General features: G+C 62.4%; 1 long non-coding RNA gene across 1 annotated transcript in view; it reads left to right on the plus strand.

Annotated features, from left to right (window-relative positions):
* LOC140623345 (uncharacterized) overlaps positions 1-19,808 on the plus strand; it is a 48,084-nt gene extending 28,276 nt beyond the window's left edge. The window contains exons 3-4 of the long non-coding RNA XR_012022983.1: positions 15,165-15,622; positions 19,188-19,808. This is a non-coding gene — a long non-coding RNA (uncharacterized lncRNA). The remainder of the gene's footprint in view (positions 1-15,164; positions 15,623-19,187) is intronic.
* Positions 19,809-25,236: the final 5,428 nt, after the last annotated feature.

The following is a 25,236-nucleotide window of genomic DNA, read 5'->3' on the forward strand; positions in this document are numbered from 1 at the left end:
CACCGTCACCGTCACCGAGGGAGGCTTTTTTTTAAAATCTCAGCCTCGAATTAAAGCCTATGAGTGCTTCAAAACAATAAAAAATTTCCCTAATAAAAGAGGAGGCGCACTCAGGCATGTCCTAAATGAATGGAGTGACTTGGGGATTAATCCAGGATGTATGGGAGGGCGCCCAGCCGGGAAGAGCTCGCGGTGGAGATTGTAACAAATTGTTTGCTCGCAAGAGAAATAATTCTTGATGTGCGCCAGCTGTAAGCGGAAGGCACCTTGGCCGCTCCTAAGCTGGTCCTGAGCGGTCCTGCTAGGGCGGCCTTACCCCCAGGCCTGTGCACCTGCAGGGACGACCTCCCAGCCCCACGGCCCCAGGAGCCAGTTGAGGCGGAGGGAGTGGGCAGCTGGTGAGGCCTTCGAGCGCCTACCCCAGGGCCTTTGAGCGGATGGGAGGGGCTAAATAGTCTCTTCACAGACTTGCCTCAGTTTACCTGTCAGAGCTCGGGCAAGTGCTTCCTCCCCAGAGGCCTGGCCTTGGGCACCGGGTGGTGGGCAGCGCTGTTCTCCCCAGCCAGCTCTCCCAGCCTCCTCCCTTTGTGCCCAACCTGGTGGGGGGGTGGCGGGGATCGAAGCCAGTCCACGCTCTGGAACATCCCCTCTGAGGTGCAGGCCACGGAGACCTGGGTTGCACTTCCCACCCCGGGCTGTGGTGCGGCCCGCGCAGGGACAGGAGCACCCAGGCACCCAGGCCGCGCCGGAGTCTTAGGTCTTCCCCGGCTTCCTCACCCCCGTCCCCCATTTCCGAGAGCACAGGCTCACCCGCCCCCGCCGCCCTGCCCCGCGGTGGCCCTAGGAAGCCGCCCTGCACCACCTTGTCAGGCGGCCGCAGGAACAGGCCAGGTGAGTGGTGCAGGCCGTGGGGCCCACCTCTGGGCCTTGGGGTCCCTGGAACTGGCTCCTGAAGTTGTTTAGAGGAAGGGCCTGGGGTCTTGGGTGCGGTTCTGCAGGGCTCGTGTGCACCTGCTCCCTCGCAGCTCGAGGCGGGGGCGGGAGGCACTGGGCAGGGGGTGCCCCGGCCCCCCTCACCAGCCGCTGCCTCAGAGCCCACCTGCCCATTCGGTCCTCACTGTCCCGCTCCTGCACATTAAGGGGACACCTCCCGAGTGCGGGGTGCTGCCCCAAGTCCTGGACCGGCACACGCGCCGCCTTTGCCCTCGGGGCGGGGGGGGCTCTGCTCTCGTGGGAGTGACGGTGAGCGGGGGCCACAGATACGTCGGATGAGCTCAGACTGCGATGAAACTGGGGGGGGGGGCAGGGCCTGAGCTAGGGAGTGGCTGGGGGGCTGGGGGGCTTTGGAGCAGGAGGCGTCCAGGCGGGTCTTTCGAAGAAGAGGTGACACTGAAGGCGAGACCTCAAGTCTGAGAACAGCATTCTGGGCGGGGAACAGGTGGACAGGGGGGCGGGGGGGGGGTGCAGGGGGGAGGGCCGGACGGCCTGGGGTGTCGGAGGGTGTCAGAGGCACCTCCAGGGGGTGTCGGGGCCTGGGGAGGCCTGGACAGAGCTAAGCAGGAGCCCGCCGGGAGCCATTCGTGCTCTTGGCCCGCGGCCACGTGGGACAGCGAAGTAGCACCGGTGGCAGGGACCGCGGGGCCGTGGCCGTGGCGCAGGAGAGCCGGGGTCAGGCCAGGGTGGCTGCCGGGCGGTGAGACGGGGCTGGGTGGGGAGACGGGGCCGAGGGCCTGGCCGGAGCCGCAGCACGGGTGGGGGCACCCCGTCCCGAGTGGGGAACCAGTGCCGGGCCGCCAGGGGTGCACACTCCGGAGCACCCCCCTCCGTGCCTGGCGAATCTTCCCCGGCCCTGCTCGCCCCGTCCAGGCCGCAGGCTCGGTGCCGACCCGCTGGGAGGAGACGCTCAGCTCGGCCCGGGGGGACGGACCCGGGGAGCCCGCACCGTCTCCCGCTGATGCCCCGCGTGTGCGTGTGCGTGTGTGTGTGTGTGGGGGGGACACGCACGTGCGCGCCCGCGAGCATGCGCGGTGTGTCAGTCCCATTAACAAACAGAGAAATAAATTAACAAGTATTCAACCCACCAAATGTTCCTTCTGTTCTGTATAATAGAGCACGGGAACATAATTTTCCCCTGGAGCAAATTGCTACAGCTGAACCTGCGCCTCATTTTCCTCCAAAAACTGCTTAAAATTCTGGAATGCGTGTTGATTCCGGGTCCTTTCCTTTTCTGCCTCCCGTCCCCACCCCCCTCTGCTTTCCTCGCCTTTCCGTCCCCGTCGGGGGGCCTGGGGCGCGGGCTCCAGGACTTGGGGTGTGCTGAGCTGGAGTGAAATGCCCAGGGGTCCCCGAGCGGCCCGCCAAGCCCCGTGGGGCTTGCTGAGTGACTTTGTGCATGCCGCTGCCCTTTCTGGGCTTCAGAGTCCCCCCGGAGAGCGGGTGTGAGCACGCCCGCCATCCCCGTGGACACACCCTGTGGTGCACAGGGTGCCGTGTGAACGCGAGCCACCTCGTCCTGACAATGCCACCCACATTCAGGGAGCGGGTGCCCCCCTTGCCCTCTTGCCAGGCATTTCTTTGGAGCCTTTGGATTCGGGGACTCTGGCCCCGCTTCTGAAATCCTCCAGGGCACTTCTAATTTTCTTAAAGCAAATTAATTTTAATCCACTTTAATTAAATGTCTTATAAAAATGTATATGTATTTATAGCCCTTCTCTGTCTGTGTATCCGAATCATCTCTGTCCTTCAGAGCTCGGCCCAGGCGTCCACGTGCAGGCAGGGTGGGAACCGGGGGTGGGGGGCACCCCTGCACGCTGCCTTCTGGCTGCTTGGGCCGCTCACGACGACGACGACGACGCTGAGTTCCCGTTCTTGGTGGCGGTAAGGGAAGCTGGGAGCCTGTGCTCAGGAGCCATGAAATTCCAACCTCCAGGGACGCCCAGGGGGGCTCAGCGGCGGAGCGTCTGCCTTCGGCTCAGGGGGTGACCCCAGGGTCCTGGGATTGAGTCCCACCTCCCCCGAGTCCCCGCAGGGAGCCTGCTTCTCCCTCTGCCTGTGTTTCTGCCTCTCTCTTTGTGTCTCTCATGAATAAATAAATAAAATCTTAAAAAAAAAAAAATTCCAACCTCCCACCCCCGTCTCTGAGAGTCTGGCGATGCTTCGTGGAAGATGCAAGGTTCCATCCGTCCTGCAGCCGCCCCTGTGTGGCCGGGGGAGGCTAAGCCGTGGCTGAGGCCCGTGTGTGGCCGCGGTTCCAGCTGGCCGGGGTCTGGCCTGTCTCAGCCATAGCACATCCCCTGACTGCCTCCTCCAGGAAGCTCCCCTTGACTTCACCGTGTCTTAGCCTGCCTGGCCGCTGTAGCGAAATACCACGGCCCGGGAGGCGTCGCATCGGCCCTTGGGGTCTCGCGGCTCCGGAGGCTGGAGGTCGGACACGGGGGTGCACAGGGTGCCGGCGGTCGGCTTCCGAGGAGCCCTCTTTCTGGCTGGCGGGGGCTGCTTCTGTGTGCCCGCGGGACGGAGAAGGACGGAGACGAAGACGTGTTTCTGCCGTCCTGTCTTTGTACGATGCTGATCTTCTCAGACGGGGACTTGCTCCCACGGCCTCCTCTATCTTTGATTATCTCCTTTCTCCAGACACAGTCATGTTGGGGGTTAAGGGTTTAGCGTATGAACTTCGGGGGCCCCAGAGCGGTCCCCAAGGCTGTCTCTGCTCTCCTGTCCCCTTGGGATTGGTTGTGGGAGGTAGGGGGGCCTCCCGACGTCCTCACCTGCCACAGCCTTGCTTCAGTGGCCCACCCCTGCTCAGCCCCGCTGGCCCTGCTCTCCCAGACCCTTTGACCCTGGCCCTTGCTCCACCCCCCGCGGAGCCTCCTTTCCTGTCCTCTCCCTTGTCCCCAAACAGGTCTTATTACTTAGTTCTCTGTTTCTGTACCTGCTGTTCCTCTTGCCAGGCATAAACTATCTCCTCATCCACTCGGGAAACTCCTACTCATCCTGCAAAGCCCCCCCAAGCACGGCCCTCCCCAACACCTCCCCTCCCCGCAGACTGAGTTGATCCCGCTCTGCTCTGAGCTCCCATGACGCTCTGGGTTTCCCTGCCCCTGTGCTTAACACCCTGGACCTGTCAGGGGCTGTGCCTGGTCCTCCGAGGGACCCAGTACGTCCTCAGTGCCCGGCTTCTTCGTTATCTGTGGGGTGAATGAACGGGTGGATATGTGTTGTGTGCCTACTAGCCGCGGGGGACTGGCCCTGGGAGGCTGGTCACCAGGGAGCTTACGTTCAATGAGATGCATCAGCGGCACACGTATCACGTTGGTGATGATGTCAAATAGGAAAACAGTGAAGAGGGGAAGGGAACTGTGAGGGGTGGGGGTGCCCCACCGAGAAGGTGACTTTTAGGTGACGACCTGATGGAGGTAAGGGAGCCTTGAGGATACCTGGAGAGAGCGTTTGAGGCGGAGGGAGCAAGGCCCCGGGTGGGAGCGTGCTGGCCTGTGTGCAGAGCAGGGGGGAGGCTGTGGCCATAGCGGGAAGGGGAAGGGGAAGGGGAAGGGGAGAGAGGGCTGGGAATCCTTATGGGAGAGCAGGCGGGATCAGAGCTTGCAGACCTCTGTAAGGACTTTGCTTTCGTTCTCAGGGACACCGGAGTCCCTGCAGGGTTTGGACAGAGTGACGTCTGTGGGTTTTCAGGGTCCCTCCGGCTACTGTGGGAGGCAGGTACCCGAGGGGGAGGCGGTTGCCGTAATCCAGGAGGGCGGGCTGCGGCCTTGCCCTGGGGTGGCGGCCGTCGGGGTGCTGAGGGGTGCTCAGATTCTGGATAGATTTTGAAGGTAAACCCAACAAGACTTGCTGGTGGGGGGCGGGGGGGTCCATGTGGGGGTGAGAGAAAGAGAGGCGCTAAGTGCTGACCTCAGGTTGTGGGGGCTGGGTAGCTGCGGACTCTACTACCTGAGCTGAGAAGCCGGCAGGATCAGGCTTGGGGTAAAATGAGGCACTGAGCTGTGATCATGGGGGCGGGATGCACCTCTAGGTCTTCTAGGAGGGGTGTTGACGTAGGTCACAGTGTCTCCCAGACATGTCCAGGTCCTAGTCCCCCAAACCTGGGCAAGTTACCTTGGATGGAACAAGTCTCTGCAGACGTGACTAAGTCTAACATCTTGAGATGGGAAGATTAGTCTTTTTTTTTTTTTTTTTTAAAAGATTGATTGATTCATGAGACACAGAGAGAGGGAGGCAGAGACACAGGCAGAGGGAGAAGCAGGCTCCATGCAGGGAGCCCGACGCGGGACTCGATCCCGGGACCCTGAGGTCAGGCACTGGGCTGAAGGCGGCGCTAAACCGCTGAGCCACCGGGGCGTCCCAGGGAAAATTAGTCTTGATCGTCTGCAATCACTTGTGTCCTTAGAAGGGGAGGCGGAGGGAGCTGGCCATAGGTAAGAGAAGGCCGTGTGACCCCCGAGGCAGGGACTGGTGTGATGTGGCCACAGGCCGGGGGGTCTTGAGAGTCGCTGGAAGCTGGAAGAAGCAAGGACCGTGCCTCGGGAGGGAACCAGCCGCTGACGCCTTGATTTGGGGCCACGGAAACCAGTTTTGGAGTTGGGGCCTCCAGAACCTCGGGAGGGTAGGTTCCTGTTCTGAGTCGCCTGGGCTGGAGGGGGGGTGAGCGGAGTGTCCTCAGTGTCCTGGCCCAGGGGGAGCGGGGTGCGTGCCCTCCTGCAGGGTGTGGGGGCAGGAAGGCCCCTGGAGCGGGGTCACCCCGCTGTGAGGGCAGCAGTCCCAGCGGGGACAGTGCACCGCCTGCCTGCCCTGCACTCGGTGCTCCCCGAACCCTGGGAGGGGCGGGGGTGCTGGTGGGCGTGGGGGGTCGGGAAGGCTGCAGGGAGCGCCCACGCGTGTCGGGCCTCTACTCTTATCTCGGCGGGGAGGGACTTCTGCGGGGCGGGCCCTGGGAGTCTCCCCGGGCGGTGGGGCTGCCTCAGCGGGCCGGGCTGGAAGGACGCTGCAAGCAGAGCCCTTACGACGCGGGCTCTGGGGCCAGCCCGCCCAGCCTCGGATCCCGGCTCCTCCACCTGCGAGCTGCGTGGCCTTGGCTGTGCCTCAGTGTCCTGTCTGTGCATTTGGGTGCATCAGCGGTGCCTCTGGGGCCATCCTGAGGCTTACGCGATTACGTAGAAACACGCGAAAACCTTTAGAACATGTCAGGGCTTAACCCTCAGGCCTTGGGGAAGCCAGGGCTGTGGTGAGGAGCTTTATAGTCTGTGGTTTGGGGTTCGAATCCCTGCTCCCTCACAGACCAGCTGGGTGACCTCTGTTTGTATCTCTTCACGCTGGCTGCCTGCAGGGCGGTTGGGAGGAGGCCTTGGTGGCTGATAGGAAGGCGGCCGTGATGTTGGGGCCCGCAGCTGTGGTCAGCCAGGGTCAGCTCCCTTCCCTCGTTCCCATCAAAGCCCTGGGCAGGCGACCCCTCCCCTCGCCCGCCTCTGCTGGGAGCAGATCCCCTCTCAGGGCTCGAGGGGCGGCGGGGGGCGGGGTGCATGGTCGAGGGGGTGCCGGGCCTCCCTCGTGGCCCTGGTGTGGCAGGGGCTGGCCAGGGCAGCCAGAGTGAGGCCTTAATGCATCCGCTAACCTGCCGCGGCTGCGGGTTTGTGGTTTGGCGGCGGCGGCGGCGGCAGCGATGGACTCAGGCCCCGTTAGAATGTGCAGGGAAACATGTGGTGGTATTTACAGCCCAAATCTCCGTCCTCATAAAGGGAGGCGGTGGCGGGAGGTGGGAGGGGGAGGGAGGGGCCGGACTTTCTGATAATGTCATAAACGGGAGTCTGTCTCCCTGGAAACGGCGGTGGCGGCGGCGCAGGCTGACAGATGTGCACGCGGTAATATGTGCCCGCGGTGGCAGTGGCAGGGACATTGGGAGGGAGGGATGGGCTGTAGCTCACCAGGCCTGGGGCTCGGGGACAGCCGGGTATAGTGAGGGCACGGTGGGGATGCCGATGGACGGATGGGGGTGGGATGGGCATCTGGGGCACACCGGGGTGCCCGCTCCTGGCTGGGGTCTGGGGGAGACCCTCTGGGCTCGGGCCTCTGGCCCCAGGCTGACCTCAGAGATATGCCAAGCTGGCAGGGAGACGGTTCAGAGCTACAGGCCTTCCCTAACTCTCCAGTGAAGGAGTGGGACCACCCACCCACAGAATGTTGGTTGTTCTAGGCTAGAGAGGCACAGACACCGGTTGGGGTGCTGGAGAGCCACTGCAAGGACGAGGACTGCGACCTGCAAGCTGGAAATGGCAGCACTTGCTGTCTAGGGGTCTCCGAGGGGCCAGAACCCTGCCCCCAAAGCCTGGCCTGCAATGAGGCCCAGCTGCCCCAGAGCAGAGCCCAGTCCAGGGAGGGGGATTCCAATTAGAGTTACAAATGCACAGGCTGCTTCGGGTGGTAGTGGACTTGCTGTCATCAGAAGTGTGCAAGCCGGAGCTTGGTGGGCATGGCCAGGGAGACTGAGGGGGAGATCCCTGGGGAGGAAATGGAGAGAGGGGCAGGTTTGGGGCCTGGCCTTCTAGGCCCGAGGCACTGCAGCCTGAGTTCTAGGAGGTACGCGGGCCCATGACCTGAGCCCTGCTCCGCCACCTGAGCCCCAGGTCCAGGGAAGGGGATTCAGATTAGAGTCACGGATGGGCAGGCTGCGTATGACTGTTCTGGTGCCGGCGTGGCCCCGGCTTCTGAGTGACCTCACCTGGCGCCCTCGGCCTCTCTGGGGCTCAGCCTGGCGCTGGGCGCTGACTCCGCACCCCCTGGGCCGCTTTGCTGTGTGCACACCTGGAGCTGGGTGGTGCAGCGTGAGGCTGGAGTCCGGGCGCGCCAGTCCGTGTCTCTGTGGCCAGGGCCAGGGCGCGGCCTGGCGTCAGCAAGCTGGTCCTCATCGGCTGCCGGCGAGCGGTCCGCCCCATCACCTGCTGGCCTTACTGACGCGAGCGGCCCGAGCCGGGGGGCACTGCGCCGTGCGTGGGGTGCGCGGTGTCGGGGGCTGGAGCTCTCTGCCCTCGGGGGTGTGAGCGGAACCTAACCTGCTGTTTACCGGCCAGTGTTCGTCGGCGTCAGCTGTACAATCTAGGGATTTGACGCTGCGGTGCTTCTGTGCGTTACTCGGTGCTCATCGTGACCGTCGTGCTCTTAATCCCCTCACCTACTTCACCCATCCCCCTACCTGCTCCCCGAAAGAACCCAAACCCACACCAGCCCCTTGGAAGGTGCTTGCGGGGCAGTGGCCCGGGGGCGGGGGGGCTCCCCGTCTGGGGCCGTGTACCTGCTGCTCCGGCGGTCAGAGTTCAGGACGGGTCGTGCACCCACCCGTGACTCCGTGGTCCCTCTGGCGCCGAGGAGGGATACGCTTGCGGGGGCTGGAGGAGCCTGAGCAGCGCTCTCGAGAAGTAAGGGAGGGGTGGGTGGGGCTTGACCACCGAGGAAACTGAGGAAACTGGGCAGTGTGAGTGTGGGCGCGGGTTGGGGAGGGGGATTTTGAGCACAGGGGGCACAGCGGCTCCCAGGTAGGGTCTCAGGGTGAGGACGTTGGGGAGCTCTGCTCCGGGCAGGGCCTCGGAAAGGGGGGCTGGCCACCCCGAGTGAGTTTCCAGGAGTGAGGAGTGGAGTCAAGAGCCCTTTTCCTATATATATGTATTTTAAAGATTTTATTTACTTATTCATGAGAGAGAGAGAGAGAGAGAGAGAGGCAGAGACACAGGCGGAGGGAGAAGCAGGCTCCCCATAAGGAGCCGGATGTGGGACTCGATCCCAGACCCCAGGGTCACACCCTGAGCCGAAGGCAGAGGCTCAACCGCTGAGCCACCGGGCGTCCCAAGAGCCCTTTCCTTAAACTCCTCATTCTCTTGGGCTGCGCGCCCCCCAGCGAGTGCCTTTGCCCCTTCGCATCGCCGCGTGATGATATTTCCCATCTCCCAGGGCCTCTTGTGCTGGAAGGTGCCGAGAGCTGGGGAATCACTGTTCCTTCCTGGGTGGGGCCGGAGTCAGGGGCTGGGGTGCCTGGGCTTCCGGGGAGGGGGGTGGGAGGGGGCTCAGTCTGCTGCCTTTGTGTGGGTTTCACCTCTTAGCTCCCACTGACTTGGCTGGGGCTCGCCTCCCCATCTGTTAAGGACTTTGGGAGGGACGCCCCACGGGGCTCTGGCGGCAAGATTGAACGAGCCCATTGGGTCAAGCCCTGCACACAGCAGGTGCTCATTAAATGTCCGTCATCGTTATAACCTCAGAATTGAGAGTACTTGGGGCTCCAGGCGAACCCCCGCCCCCGCCGGCCTGCTCTGTCTGTGCCGGAGCCTCCCTGGAACAGAGTATCGGGGCTCCGTGGGGCCCACAGTCACATGGGCCGGGCTCCGTAGCTCAGGGGTGGAGACCGAGGCCTCGAGGGAGAGCCACTACCGCGGGGACCGGGCCCGTGACAACCAGGTGAGGCTGAGCTGTGAAGGCTGGGAGGGGGGGAGGGAGAGATGGAAGCCCGCTGGGGGGGGCGACCCCCAGGGCCAAGCTGGTGCCTCTAATTAGCACCTCGACACCCCAAGGCCCTCTCCCCGCTGCTCCCAGACAGGTAATTACAATGAGGTTTTGGCTTCTGCGGGGGGGCGGGGGGGCAGCTGGAGGTGGTGGGGGAGAGGGCTTTTCTGGCTTTTTTACCACCCACGGGGATTTTCAGACCTACCCACTCTCACCTCATTTGGAGCAGGAAAATAAAAAAAGTGTTAATGGACCTTTTTCTGCAGCTGAGAGGGACAGTTTATGACAGAGGTGACAAACTTCATTTTAATGAGAGGCGAATTCCGCTTTAAACTCCAGATGTCACCCCCTCCTCGTCTGTGGATCCGGGGCATCGAAAGTGGAAGCCGAGGCGTCGGGCTGGGAGGAGGGAGGCCTGGGAAGAGGTCCCCTCCTGGCCTCCTGTTTCCTCGGCTCACACACGTCCCCCTCCCTTTAGGGGCGTGCTTATGGCCTCCGCGGATGGGAGGGGAAACTGAGGCAGAGGGAAGTTCAAAGGCTTGCCCCCCCCCCACTGCTTCAGTGGTGAAGGAAAACCTGAATGATATATATATTTTTTAAATTCATGTTTATTTTTTAAAAAGATTTTATTTATTTATTCATGAGACACACGGAGAGAGGCAGAGACCCAGGCAGAGGGAGACGCAGGCTCCGTGCAGGGAGCCCGAGGCGGGACTCGATCCCGGGACCCCGGGGTCACGGCCTGATGGAAGGCGGTGCTGAACCGCTGAGCGCCCCGCGCTGCCCTGAATGATATTTTCTATTTGCTTATGCGGTTGGCGTGTGACATCTGAATCTGGGTCGACACCAAGCGGTGTCCTCTTACCCCCCGTCTTCCTGCCTGACCTTGGGGGCGTGGGAGTCCAGCCAGGTCACTCCCAGGGGGGCAGGGAGCACGGGTCAGGGAAGGTGGGCCCGCTCCGGCCCAGAGCACCTGTGGTCACCCCGACCCAGGGGAGGGCCCCGGGGTTCCTCTTTCCACATGGAGGAGGCTGCTTGAAAGGCATTTGGAGGTGGGGTTCACAGGGGAGGTGGGCTCCCCATCTCCCTGTGGCCCCTGAGTCGGAGGGCGGCCCCTCTGAGGGTTGTTAACACCAGACCTGGAAACCTGGCTGGCGGGGCATGACCCCGTGCACTGAACAGAGAGACTCAAGGTCGAGGTGACAGGTGGCCTGCCCGGGCCCCCACCGCTGCTTAGAGCCAGAGCCGGGCTGAGGGCAGCCGCCCCATACCGGGATGTGGACCTACGCCTGCAGTCTTCGTCCCCGTCGTACCGCATCTGTGGAATGGGCCCAGTCACACCCCGTTCCCTAGGAGGCGGGGCGGGCAGCGGCTTCTGGGGTCAGTGCCAGCCCGCTGCACCTCTTGGGCCCCACTGCAGGCTTTCAGGGCCCAGAGGTCAGCCTCACTAGCTGCTGCTTGGGGGTGTCGGGGGATAACTGGGAGCTCTTGTCTGTCGAACTTGGAGAGCCAGGGTCTTGGAGGCAGGGCCCGAGTGGGGGATTTTTCCTGCCCTGTCAGAGCTCTCCGTGGAGAATCCTGGGACTGGGAAGTAACGGCTCTCAGAGCTGGATCAGAGGAATCTGTTATTACAGCCCCCGCCCCCCAAACCCGTTTGTGCCCACCTGGGACACTGTGAGCATGAGGACGTGTGCGCAGCGGCCGTAGTCGGGGCGTCAGTGAGACCCTAGCCCGCCGCTCATCCCTGGGGCCCTTGAGATCCCTGTCCTCTAGGAGAAAAGTGGGTTAAAACCCGCCTCCTGCTGGGGTGTGTGTGGAGGCCGTAAACAGGATGCTGTGCCATGTCGGAAGCATGAGATTTCCAGAAGCGTGGGATGTTAGCATCAGGGACCTCTGGAGGTACGGGGTCTGCAAACATCAGGGAATCTGGCTCAACCCCGCTCTAGAAGGGGGCTTGCCCATCCCCTCAGGCCTGCGATGTTGTCGCCCCACCTCTGCTTGTCCTCCCCTCTCTCTGACCCTGGCTCACCCACCCAGGTATCTGTGGGCGGAGAGGGGAGGGCCTGGGGTAGGAGTCAGCTTCCTGGGTGACCGAGTGCAGGGAAGGGCTGCAGTTTATCCCTTCGGGGACCTGAGGATGGGGACCAGTCCACTCCTTTGGGGTCCTTTGGGGTCCATCCCTCTGACTGGGCTGGGCTGGGAAGGTGGTGGGTGTCTGGGTGCCCCCTCTGGGCCGGGCTGGGAGTGCCCTGGATAGCTAAGCCCTGCGCCCGCCGGGCCAAGTCGAGGGCCTGCCGAGTGCGGAGGACGTGTCCTTCCTGGGAAGGGCCTCTGGGTGTGGAGTCAGGCTTGGGTCTGAATCTGCCTTTCCTAGTGTATTACCCGACTGAGTCCCTTAGCCCCTCGGAGCCTCAGTTTCCCCATCGATAAGTGCGGCAGTGAGCAGATCCTCCGGGCATCATGAAGATTCACGTAGCACTCAGCACTTAGTGGGTTCTCTCCCTGGGAGGAAGGCATTGGTTTCAGGGCCTGCCTCTCTGGGGGTGAGCCTGGCGAAAGGTGCCACGGACTCCTCTCCAGCTGAGAGCACCCGGGGTTATATTTGATGGGGGTGGGGTGGGGGGCACAAGGCCAGTGGATGGAGCTGCCCAGCTCGGGCGGCCAAGGGCGCTGTCCACAGTGGGGGTTATGAGGAGCTGGCTCCCTTACTCACCCTGTCACCACGGCAGTCCCTCCGCCTCCATGCTTGTCCCTAGCTGGTTTTGACATCGTTCAGCCCAATTTTGGGGTATAGTTGGGTGGGGGGAGGACTGTACCCCTCTCCGTTGGCCAGCAGATCTCCCAGAGTCCCCATTATGTGCGGGAAGTGGGGGGAGGAGGAAAGGAAAAGGCCCAAGTCACGGGGGAGACTGTGAGGTCATGGGAGGCTGGTTGAGGGACTGACCTCAGGGGGACGTGCAGCAGGTGAACTGGGCTGGGGGAGGGAGGCCCCTTAGCAGGAGCCTGGGGGTGGAAGAGGCCAGGGGGGTTCCCTTCCTGTCTGTGAGCCCTTAGCAGAGTCCCGCTCCTCCCAGGCCAGCTGCAGCAGGTTCCCCTGGAGGCTCTTGCCGGCCGGGTGGCAGCTGGGAGAGGCCTCCCTCTGGGACGGCCTCCTCTGTGCCCATCGGGACGCCGCTGAGTGGTCCTCGGCTCCTGACCCGGCAACGTGCCTCCGGAAGCCTGGCCGGGCCCACACAGCAGGACCCGTAGATTGTTCCTGAGAGCAGTGGGAGCCGCCCAAGGGTCTTGAGCGGGAGAGGCCTGAGTGAGAGCCACGCTCAGGAGGAAGGACGGGGCACGAAGACGCCTGGGCGTCCTGCACCCACACCCTGCACCCCTCGCCCCTCGTGGCTGCAGGGCCGCATCTGACCTGAGTGCGGACTGAATGGAGGGTGGCGATCCCCTGGAGAGGTGGTCATGGGTTTCTGTTAAAGGATCGGGCCGTGGTTTCTCTCTCCTGCTGCCCTCTGACAAGCCTGGCTCCGCGCGTGGCCGGGGCCGTGGGTAGGGAGCAAAAGCGGGGAGGCTGGGGTGCAGACTCCCTGTCACCCCTCCTTGCCGCCCGTTCCCTTCCTGTCCTCTCCAAGCCCAGACATGGTGCCGCTGCCACCATCCCAGCCGGTCCCTCAGCGTCACTGTTTCTGAAGGAACCGGAGGTCTCCTTCCACAGACCTGGTTCTCCTCCCTCGTGGCCCTTCCTTCAATTTGTGTTTCCTGCTTTGCTTCCTGCGCGGCCGCCTTGTTCCCGGGCCTGTCCCTGGTACCTGGGACCGAGGAGATGCTCAGCAGCTCTTTGCTAGTCTGCTGGCTTGGGCATGCCCCTGACCTCAGGAAGCAGACCCCCACCCAGGGAGCGGGGGAGGAGGAGGGGGAGGAGGAGGAGGGTCTCCCCGTTGAAAGGACTCGGGGACCTGCTTTGTCCCCCTTTGGGGCCCGGGTGCCAGGGGTTGAGACCTAGCAGGGGCAGAGGTGGGGGCCACCAGGAGCCTGGGCCGCAGGTGGGTGGGGGAGCTCAGGACACTGAAGGTTCACAGCTGAGGATGGGGCAGGGGGAGTTTTGGGGGGGACGCGGCCCCGCTCAGGTGGGAGGAGGCAGTTTTACTGCTTTGTGACACGCCTTACAGTCCCCTGCCCTTCGCTGGCCTCCTGCCACCCCTCTGAGCAAACCCTTTCAATTCTTTTCGTGGATTGCTTGTGTGCGTTACTTCCCTCGTCCTAAATAACCGGCTTATACAGCTGATCTTGGATTTCTCCAGTTTCAGGTGTCACTGGATGACTTTTCCCGTGGAGGCTGAGGATTTAGGTCCCTTTGACCACCTCCCCTCCCCCCACCGCCATGTTTTTGATTGGCTGAGCCTCCTAGCCGAGCCACGTACAATATCTGATACTTTTCCTTCCTTTCTTTCTTTTTTTCTTCTTTCTTTCTTTTAAGATTTTATTTATTTATGAGAGAGAGAGAGAGAGAGAGAGAGAGGCAGAGACACAGGCAGACGGAGGAGCAGGCTCCATGCAGGGAGCCCGATGCGGGACTCGATCCCGGGACCCCAGGATCACGCCCTGGGCTGAAGGCAGATGCTCAAGTTCTGAGCCACCCAGAGGCCTCTACTTTTCCTTTCTTGATTAGCTGTTTTCCCTGACATTGATAATTGTATTTTTCTTGGGGTACGGGAGGGGGCTTAGCGCTTGTTTTTTATGCTTACCGCTCATTCAGTTCCCCGCTCTCCCTCAGTTTAGTGAATATAAAGTGCTCGATGTTAGTAAACACATGCGGTCCTCTGTCAGCTTTGCCTTGGAGGATCCCCCCTGAGGCCTCTGACCTCTCCTACCCAGTGCACCTGAAGGGTGGCCGGGCCGCAGGCACAGCGGGTGGCCCACCTCCATTGCTCGGGGGTCCGGGGGTCCGTTACTCAGCTCTCGGGGCCTGGACCTCTTGCTTCCTGATCCCACTCTCACTTTGGCAGAACCCACCCCCCAACGCCTCGCAGAAAAGGTGCATGGGAGGGGTGTTGGGAGAGCCGCCTGTCTGGAGACTCTGGTGCCGCCCCTCCCCCCACCCAGTGATAGTTGGGCTGGGGATAGAACTCCAGCTGGAGCTCTGCACCCCAGAACTTTGCTGGACGCCCTCCCTTTAAAGCCGATGCTTTGCTGGTGCTTACAGGGCTGGTGTGGGGGCTGCACCGCTGCTGGGGCGTCGATTCTGTGCGGGCCACCTGGGCTTTGTCTTTCTGGCAGCCCGTAGGACCCGCTGTATCTCCGGCTTCTGATAATCCACCGAGCTGTTCTCCAGCTCCGGGAAAGCCTGTGGTTTCCTGACCTCCCCTGTCTCTGTTCTCTCTGGAACCCCAGGTAGCCAGGTGTCTCGCTTCCTGGAGGGACCCCTCACTTCCTCGTCTCTCCCCTCCTTCGTCACCTCTGTGTATCTTCCTGTCGCTGTTTCGGGGAGGTCTCCCCTGTGTCACCATTCCACCCTTCTCATAGAGTGGTACATAAATTTTTAATTTCAGAGATTCCTTTTTATTTGCTGAATGTTCTCTTTAAAACATGCTGTACCCTGTTCTTGTTTCAGGGATACTATATTTTATTTCTGCGAAGATAGTAATAGCTCTCTCTCTTTTTTTTCTGTTCAGGCTTCCTTCTGTCTGCACTGCCTGTTTCCTTGTTGGCTGGCTTGTTTGGGACTCTGTCTTTCCTGTTAGAGCTCTCCTCAGTTAATTCACTCGGCAGAAATTTATGGAGTGCCTGCGGTGTGCCAGCCCTGTTCTGCAGCCTTGAACAAAATGGTCGGAAGTCCCTGAGCTGGTCTGGCGATGTCTGGGGATGGTCAGATGGTGGCTCCTTTTTAGAAGTGGGCACCAGAGGCTGATTGGCATCCCCGCGTGTGGGTGGCCCCGCAGCCGCGCTTCCCAGTGGCAGGCCCGCCCCGGCCGCCTGGAATCAGCATCTGCACTTTCACCTGCCCCTTCTGTTCTGTGGGGCCCCTCCCTCCACCTGGCCTGCTGTTTCCAGCCTTCCCTGGGCGGAGCCAAGGATGGAAGCTCCTGGGGTTTACCTGCTACTTACCTGGGGCCACCAGCTCCTGAGCCAGGTAACAGGACGGGGACCTGGGATGCCGCGGTCTCAGCTATGCCAAATCAATCACCATCCACCCATTTGCCGACTTCCAAAGTCATGTTGCTGTTTTCTCTTCCATTCTTTGTCCTTGTGGGTTTTTTTTTTTTTTTAAGATTTTATTCATTTATTCATGAGAGACACACAAAGAGAGAGGCAGAGACACAGGCAGAGGGAGAAGCAGGGTCTGCACAGGGAGCCCGATACAGGACTCGATCCTGGGACCCCTGGATCACACCCCGGGCTGAAGGCGGTGCTAAACCGCCGAGCCCCCAGGGGATCCCCTGTCCTTGTGGGTTTACGTACAGAAGAGATCCTTTATGGGTGTAACGGGGTTTTGGAAAGCAGTGAGGGTGAATGCATGTGCCCAGTCTGCCGCCGTGAGCCGTCCCCCCCGTTGGCCGTCTCCTCCTGGGGGACCTTCAGAGCATCTCCCCGTGTCGCTCTCACCGACAAGGCTGTGGGCATTGTGTGTTCTTGTGCGCTTGTGGGAGGGTTTCCCTGGACTGGCATTGCTCGGTGGCAGGGTGTGTGCATCCTCAGCTCTACAAGGTGAGGCCCGATGATTTCTCCGGATGCCTGTAGCGGCGTCCTCGGCCCCCGGCGATGCCCGAGGGGTCCTGCTGCCCCGCAGCCCCACAAGCTCTCAGCACTGCCTTTTTGGTCCCCACCCACCGCGGGGCACAGATTGTGTAGTTTCACTTGGCGGTTCTGGAAACTCTTTCGTGCTGAGGCGGGTCTTGTCATGGTTGTTGGCCCTCCGGGTCTCCTCATCTGCCAAGTGCCTGTTGCTGTTCTTTGCCTTTTAGAAAAAGGGGGCGATTTGTCTTTTTATTGATTTGCCGAGTTCTTTATGTAGCTTGGAAGCAAATATTTTTGTCAGCTGCTTGTACTGCAGGTGTACTCTTCTGGTCCGTCGATGGCTTGTCTTTCCCCTTTGTGATGTCTTTTGTCACACAGATGATTTAAGTTGTAACAAAGTCAAATTTCTCACCTTTATGGCTTATGCTTTTTTACGGTTTATTGGGAATGAGCATTTTTCAGGCTTTTGATATATATTGCTACATCGTCAGTGAGGAAAGTTGTCCTAATTTGCTCTTGGAACGGGCAGGGAGTCGATAGGTGCGCAAGTGGTGGGCAGGACTGCAGGGGGAGCAGGGATCAAGGAGCAGGATAATTAACGAGCAGCTAAAGTGCGTGCATTGCTCAAGGCTTCAAAGTGCTTTAGATGGAAATGCTTTGCTTGATTCCTGACACCGTCCTAAAAGGCCCTTTTCTTTTTCTCCGTTGGAGGTTGGAGAACGGAGGTGGCCGCAGTGCTCCTGGCACAGGTGGCCGTTTCCAGCAGTGGCGACTGGGCTGGGCTTGGAGGCGGCCCCGGGAGGGTGGTTCACCAGCGTCCAGGAGAGGTCCGACGAGCAGCCCGCCTCTCCCGTGGCCGGGGCCCTGTGGTGCTGCTGCGGTGGAGGGTTCGTGCCTCCGGAACCTTGCCGTCCGGGCGAGCAGAGGGGGCTCTGGGGTCACGGAGCCTGGGGTGCTGCCGCTGAGCAGCGTGTGATGGGGGCACGGCGTGGGCCTCGCGGAGCCTCCCCTTCCTGGTTAGAACGGGAACAAGGCTGACGCAGCCCTCGGGTGCCTGGGAGGGCCCAGAGACGATGACGGCAAAAGTACCTGAAGCTGGAAAGGTTTCTTTAGGTGGAAGGTCCGTTCCTGGCTTGGAGCGGGAGAGTGTGGACGCTGGGGCGTGGGGTGGGAGTGGGATCTAGTCAGGGGTGGGGAGGAGTCGACGCTCAGAGGTTGGTCCGTGGGGCAGGCCCCACTGGTGCTGGGTGGGACCTTTGCCTTATGAAAGGGCCTTTTTGAGAAACTCTGACCTTGGCCCAGTGAGTGGGCAGATATACGAGGGGAGGAGTGAGCTGTCCACTGGCAGGGGTGGGCGGTGGGGAGGGTGTGGGCAGGGGTGGGGGGAGTTGGGGCCCTGGGAAGGTGCCAGAAGGGAGGAGTGAGCTGTCCACTGGCAGGGGTGAGGGTGAGGGGGTGTGGGCAGGGGCGAGGAGGGGGTGGGGGCTGGGGGAGGTGGGGCCCTGGGAAGGTGTCAGGGGAGGAATGATCTGTCCACTGGCAGGGCTGGGGGTGAGGGGGCATGGACAGGGCTGGAGTGGGGAGGGCATGGGCAGGGCTGGGGGTGGGGGGAGGCCAGCCCCTGCCAGCCTCTGCTGCGGGGTGTCGCCCCCCTGCGTGTGCCCCCAGGCCGCCTCGCCTGCTGCCTCCTGGCGCCCGGGCCTGAGGGGTTAATTTTGCCGCCTGCGCAGCTTGGTGTGGCGGTATGCAAATCTATACACTTTCATAAACTGCTTAATTAGGCGAATGTTAATGAGACGTTAATTACTGTTGTGCCCGCGGATCCCACGGAAACGGAGATTATGTTTCTCTTCAAACATCCCGTCTTAATTATAACTTGTGCTTAATTCTGTAGCTTGTGCCAAGGGGGAGGGTGGGGTGGGGTGGTGCCGCCTGCGGGGGGGGGGGTGCCCTGGCACCTCCCTTCGGGGCGGTTCTCCGGTGCTTGGCGCCCTGGGTCCCCCACTCCCCCCTTAGAGCAGGCTCAGCACCTCTGGGCGCCGGGCGCCGTCCTGGAAGCTGCTGCTGGGGTGCCGGCCGGCGAGAGGGTCTCCCTCGGGGGCTCCCAGCCGGGGGTGGCAGCTGTGTGTGCAGAAGGCGCAGGAGGCCCGTGGGGCTGGGGAGGAGGTGTAGGCGCAGGCCTGCCTGGCCTGAGCGTGGCCCCGGGGAGGAAGCCGTGCGGCTCTTGGGGTGAGGGGTCAGAGGGCCTCGTGGAAGAGGGGGCCCAGGAAGTGGGCGTCCCCCAGGTAGGCCGGACACCTGGCTTCGGGTGGGGGCTCCTTTGGGCAAAGACCTTGCGCTTGGCAGCTTGACTACTGGGGACCTGCCCCGAGGCCTTCCTGCCCCTTCTGCGCACACAGTCCCGTCTCCGGAGGCACAGGTGTCTGCTCCATCTCACCTACCCCGCGGGCTTGTGGGGACTGGGGTCCCCGTGCAGGGAGGGAGGAGGTCAGGGGAGGCCTCCTGGAGGAGGCTCCTCTGGAGCGAGACTCTGTCTTGCCCTCGCACTTGAGTCTTTGGGCGTAAGATGCGTGGATGTGTCACGGCCCCTCCCACCCAGGCTGAACGGCCACCACCAGGGGCCTGGAGGCTCCTTCCTCGGCCTCCCCCCACCTTGCAAGGCCTCCCGTGCCGCCTCCGCCCTCTCCCCGTCCTCTTCCACCCCAGGGACCAGGAAGCTTTGGGCTGTTGCGGCCGCTGCCAAACATGCCCAGGTGACTTCAGGGCTGGCACGAGAGACCGAGAGACTCCAGAGGACACAAAGCCCCATTTCACAGATGGAGGGCGCGAAGCCAGCGGGGGGAAGGGCCCGGCCTGGGGCGCAGAGCCTAGCTGAGAACTGGGTCTCCGGGGCAGTGAGAGAAGTGGAGGCAGAAGCCTGCCCGGCCGGCCTCACTCCATCACTTATGCTCACTTTGCAGACGGGACAACCAAGGCACAAAGAGGTCGTGCGTCGTGATGGAAGCCCTCGGGGCTGGGCGCGTGGCAGAGGCGGCAGTGAGCGCGCCCGGCGCACTTCCTCGGGCACCGCTGGGCCGGGAGGGGGGCGGTTCCCGGGCACAGGGGCTGCGGGCAGCTAGGCAGGGGTCGGCTCCGGGCCCTGAGGCCGGGAGGCGGCCTGGGCCCCCCCAGCCACTCCCCCGGTGCCCTGTCGGAATCTCGCTTTCCAGCCCTTAATTACAGTGGAGGATCATTTCCCTCCCGTGTCTTGTGTCCGACCTGGACCCGATGAACGGTATCAAACCAGAGAGAGTAGTCGTAGCACGGGAAAGCTTGTAGCTCATCACGTGTGTTTGAACGGAGACGACGTCAGGCCTATAGACCGGTCACCGCGTCCCCAAAGATGAGAACAGAGCGCGTCCGTCCTGGGTCCTGCAGCGTCAGCGAGGCCGTGGGGACAGCCCGTGAGTCTGGCCGCGGCCCTCCCAGTGCGGTGCTGGGCCTGAGCCCGGTCCCACCCCATGCACCGGAGCAGGCGTTCGGTCTCACGGGATGGCATGAACTAAAAATGGATACTTGTGAATAAAACCTTTGACAGTAAATTCTGTGGTTTGTACGTTCCTGGATTGTATTCCTAGCTTGGGTCGAGCGCCTCATCCCCACCGCCCTCACCCTGCTGCAGATGTATTCACTTCCTCTTTCTCCTGTGCCTCGGTTTCCCCAGCCCCAGGCTGAGCGCAGGGGGCCTGATAGAGACTGAGAGACTTGCAGCCCCAGCTCCAGATGCCTGGCAGTCTCACGCCCCAGAAGCCCGGCTGGGGATGGAAATGAGTGAAGCGGGCCGGGTGGGACTGTGGGGAACCAGGGTCCCGGCTCCTGGCTGATAGTTGCCACTGTAGGTCCTGTGTGGCCAGATCAGGTTTTTCCCAAGAGGAGCCGGAAATCCAGATTTCCACGATATTTGTCAAAAAATTGGCGACTGCTCCGAATCTTTTAAAAACCACGGAGCAGGCGAGTGACCGGCGTGGTGGCGGGTTTGTGACCCCTACGGTTGGCCGAATGTTTGCCGTGGCAGACGGACCCAGCGGGGCTGGGGGCTGGGCCCGGGACCCCCTCAGGGGCCAGGCTCCCACCAGCTCCTTGCCTCCCCCGTACCCAGCCTGGGCTGTCGGGTGTTCCTCTCCTCACCCCCGGCGGGGCCCCGGCCCTCCGCCTCGGGGTGACGCCGTCCTGAGGGGCCTGCTTGAGTGACACACAGAAGCAGGTGCCCCGGGGAGACAGGCGTGAGTCACTGCCGAGCTCTCTTTGGAAAAAAGAGGAAAATCAGCTGCCTCAGAACTGTCACCCAGGCTTGGGGATGGAGGGAGGGGGCTTCTAGGGCCTGGGGGTCACTTTCTGGGGTGTCCCCATCACCCGGGTCCTCTCAGTGATGGGGTGTGGCTCCGATGCTGGGGTCCCCGAAGGTGTGGCCGGGGAAGAGGGTTCGGCATGTTTGTTCAGCTATGACTTTTATAAATGACACAGGAGCAATGGAAGAGTTCTGTTAACATGGCAGTTAACCAATCAGCATGGTTCAGTAGGACGCCCAGTTAGAGCGGGGTTTCCGAGCAAGCGGACGCCCCCACGGAAGCTGGTCCCTTTCCCTCGGACGCTGCCTGCAATCTCTCACTGCCTCATGGGGTCTCCCGTTCCCGCAGGACATGGGATGGAAGCTGCTTTCAGCCCTCCCTGCACTATGGGATCAGGGGAGGGGCATCGGCCTGCGGGGGTACTGGGGGGCCTCTGCGGGCCTCTCCCTTGCTGCTTCTGCATAGGCCCCACTTAATCTTTACAACCGTCGTGTGCAGTGGGTATCATTGGTTCCTTTTTTTTTTTTTTTTTTTTAGGATTTTATTTATTTGGGGTGGGGGTGCAGAGGGAGAGGGAGAAGCAGACTCCCCCGCTGAGCAGGACCTGAGGCCGGGAGGGGCAGGCTCAATCCCAGGACCCTGAGGTCATGACCCGACCGAGCCCCCTAGGCACCCCAGAAGAGGTGATGGGGGCTCTGCGGGTGACCTGGCCGTGACCCGTGACCCCAGGCCCACTCGGGCAGGTTGGCCCTGGCAGTGCGGGGTTAGCAGGCCCGAGGGGTCGCTATGCCCCCTCTCAGCTGCCCTCTGGTCATCGAGCTAAGTGGGCCCTTCGTGCCAGCACACTCTGGGGCCCGGGGGGCTGGGGGTAGCCAGGAGCTTGTAAACTCAGGCCGGAGGCCACAGAGGGGAGAGGAAGCCGTGGGGGAGGTGGTGTGTGCGAGTGTGTGTGCACGAGGGCAGCGTATTTCATAGGCTGCACCCCCCACCCGCTCCGGCCGCACCCCACCTGCTGTTTTCCCATGTACCCCGCTGCAAAGAGCTTTGCCAGGGCTCCGGGGGAGAACTCCCGCGGCCTCGGGCAGGGGCCTGGGGGACGGCTGTGGGCTGGGCGGAGCAGATGCCACCCCGGGACACCTTGGACAGGTCCGGGCCGGAGCAGAAGTAGGGATGAGCCCCGGGGGGACTCAGGTCACAGTGACTTCACCCAGATATTTCCCCCCCCGTTCCTGCTTGTCCACCCCTGGTGACGGTGATGCTGGGATCACTGCTCAGCTTCTCTGTGCCAAGGGGGCGCGCCAGGGCTTCTCATGGATGGTGTCCCCATCGGGTCCTCCCGAGGACCCTGTGGGGTAGGCACTCATGTCATCGTTTTTCAGATGAGGAAATGGGGGCACAGGGAGGATAAGCAATCGACCAAGTCCCCAGAATAGATGGGAAAATGGGGGTGTGAGTCCAGGCGTCTCCGCCCGGAGCTCAGGGCTAGGCTGTTCCCCTCACAGCCCCAGGCTGCTCCGAGCTCCCTCCGAGCTCTGTGTCTGCAGCAGAGCCCAGGTCAGGCGGGCTTCTGTCTCCCTGGAGCCCGCAGATGGACGGGGGGTGAGGAGATGCCCGGGGGAGGCCAGCAGGACCCAGCTGCAGCGGCCGCAGGGGACCTGGACAGCGTCTCGTCTGCCCGGGCCCCTGCTCCCTGGACAAGGGAACGGGGCTGGAGAGGGGGCGCTGGACCTCCTGGTCCGCACTCCTGCTTGTGCACCCACCAGTGGTGATTCCACTTCAGGGACGGGGCCAGGTGGAGGCTGAGGGTGATGCCAGAGGGAGACCCAGCCGAGATCCCTCTCCCTCCGTCGCCTCTGCCCCTCACACCGTGCAGGCCTGTGCGGCTTCGACTTTCCTCCCATCCTTCACCTTCCCACAGTAAAAAAAAAAAAAAAAGAAAGAAAAAGAAAAGGAGGGGCAAGCCTTTGACATAAATGTTTAAATTAGCCTCCCTTTGCTGAAAACCGGGTGTCAGGATAAATCCAGTCCTACAATGCCATATCTCTTTTCCTGAGTGGGAAGCTGGTGAATAAATGAATGTTATTCCTGCATTACTATGGCCTGACACAGCCGCGGCAGGGGAGGCGGCCCCCGGTGATTAATAAGCAGGTCTTGGCTAATGAGCTGGAGCTTGGGCTCCGTACCAGGGGCGGGCGCCCTGGAGTCTGTGCCCGGGGTGCGGGCTGAGCCCCGGGTTCCGGGTGGTGCGAGGCAGCCCTTGCGGCTGAGAGGCCCGTGGCCGTCCGTCTCCTCTTCCTCCTTCTCTAGGGCGACTCCTCCTTACGCTGCCTCCGTACCCTCTGTCCTTCCCTCTGGGCGCTCGGCGTGACGTCTCTGCTGCTCCAGGTCCACCGAGGACCCTTGTTGTGGGGGGAATAGAGACTTCCCTGAGGACACCCCGCAGGGAAACACCACGAGACCCTAATACCCATGTGGCATTTTGAGGTCAAAAACCACGTTGACTTGGTCTACACAACGTCCCCATTGATGAGGAAACAGGCACAGAAGTGGAGAGGGCTCCCGGGGCGGCCCGGCCTGAGCCGACGTGGGTGCAGGGCCATTCCCTGGGCACGGTCCCCTAAAGGGGCACCTTTGCAGTCCTGTCTCGACTTAGTGTGTGACATAGCGTTCTTCTTTATTTTTTTGGACATAAGTGTTCTTAGGACTTAAAAACGTGCAGAAGTAGGTGAAAGCCAGACAGAGAGAGAGAGAGAGATGGATGGAAATGGCCGTGAGTTCGCTGCCTCAACTGGGGGAGCTGACCCTGGGCTGCCACCGCGGGTGGGCCTTCCCTGCACGACGTGCGCGTGTGCTCGGAGGCGCGTGGCTGTTACTGTGCGTCAGTGTGTCCGTGAGCGAGCGTCTCTGTGTGTTTTGTGTAAGCGCGTGTGTACGCGTGTGCATGACTGTTGTGTGTTAGCGTCCTGTGAGTGTGACTGTGAGCGAGGGTGTCAGAGTGTCGGAGCACCTTGGGGCCCGTGTTCCTCAGGGACCCCAGTGAGACTGTGCTCCATGCCTGCACGCAGGGGCCATCTGCTCCGAGCACACGAAGAGATGTCCACGCGGAGATCAGGAGCCTTCGGAGCAGAAAGTGGGCCCGGCCGGGCGGGGTCTAGCCCGGGGCCTGCCCTGGCCCTCTCCTTGGACGGGGACGCACGCTCCTTGTCCCCGGGGCTCTGTCTCCCCAACCCCGGCCTGGAGCAGCCCAGACCCTCCTACTGGCTGTCGTTCGGTCACGTTGTGGAGACAGGACAAGGAGGAGGCCTGTCCTGGCCCTGGAGGGGCCCCTGGTCCCACCCTAGGGACGGGAGAAGGAACTTGGGCGGCGGGTAAGTGTTTAACCACACCGAGCCGGTCGGAGAAGGCTCCCTGGAGGTGACAGGGCTGGAGCAGGCCTTGGCAGATTGAAATGTGGCTTTGGCTTTGCAGAGGGGAGGACGGAGGGCGATCCGGGTGGAAGGAACAGCAGGAGCAGACAGTTGGCATCGGGAAGGAGGCCAGAGCGCGGAGGAGCGAGGAGGCCGGCCAGCTGGGGCCGGGGTCCTCACGGAAGAGGAGAGTCAGCAAGGTGGGCAGCAGAAGGCCCGGCGCCTACTAGAACCTCAGTAAATACTGGTGCCGCGAGACCGAGGGTCTAATTACGGGCTTTTCAATGTGACCTCAGGGAAGGCGTTAGATGGGAAGTGTGACTGCAGCGTAACTAACGGGAACCGTTGTGTTTGTTGGCACCTACAGTGTGGGCAGCACCGCGAGCCGGGGGTGTCGCTGCGTCCCTTCCCGGATTGGGAAACGGAGGCTCTGGGAGGCAGTGATGCGCTCAAGGTGACGGCACAAGTAAACGGCAGTGCTGGGATTCCCCCCCCCCGCCGGGCCTTGGTTTGCCCATCTGCGTTGTTGTCCGGGCTGGGAGGGGATGACCTTGGGTTTGGCCACTCTCCAAGGATAGGGGCTGTGCCTTGTTTTGGGGCCTGAGCCTCTTGGGGCTGAGCCTGCCGCCCCCAGCGTCCCCTCTCGGCCCTGGTTCTGCGCCTGGTCAGGTCCCTAGGGCCGCCGGCATTGAGGCCGGGGTGGGCCCTGGCCCAGGCTGGGCAATAGGGCTGCTGTTGAGAGCTCGTTGGGGCATCTCCGCGCTCCTGAAGGGGACTGAGGACGGTCCAGGGGGGTCCTGGCTGGGGACTGAGGACGGTTTGTGCCTTTGTGGCCTTCCGGCCCCCGTCCCCCGGGCCTGGCAGCAGAGGCAAGGGGATGTCCTCCTCGTGCACAGCCCTGCTGGGATCGAAGCCCTGCCACCCGCACTGCCTGCCTCGAGCTTCACGGCCACCTTGGGATTCTCTCCAGACCCTTTCTGTGGCTGAAGAAACCGTTTCTTGGAAGCCTCTGAGTTTCCCGAGGTGTGCGCTGACGGGGACAGAGCCGGGGCGAGCCACCTCCGGGCACCTGACTGCCCACGGCCTGGTGCTGGCCTGGTGCTCGCCGGGGCGGGGAGGCTGCACCTCCCGACGCAGAGAGGGCGGCCCTGGCCCCTGGAGGGGGCAGCCAGACGCCGGCCCCAGAGCCCGAGGGGCCACTCGGCTGGCCCGTGCTCCTCAGAGCTCCCCGCCCGGGACACCCCACGCGCCAGGCCGGGACTGCCAGCCACGGG

The sequence above is a fragment of the Canis lupus genome, chromosome 32 (genome assembly GCF_048164855.1).
Source record: "Canis lupus baileyi chromosome 32, mCanLup2.hap1, whole genome shotgun sequence".
Lineage (NCBI taxonomy): Eukaryota > Metazoa > Chordata > Mammalia > Carnivora > Canidae > Canis > Canis lupus.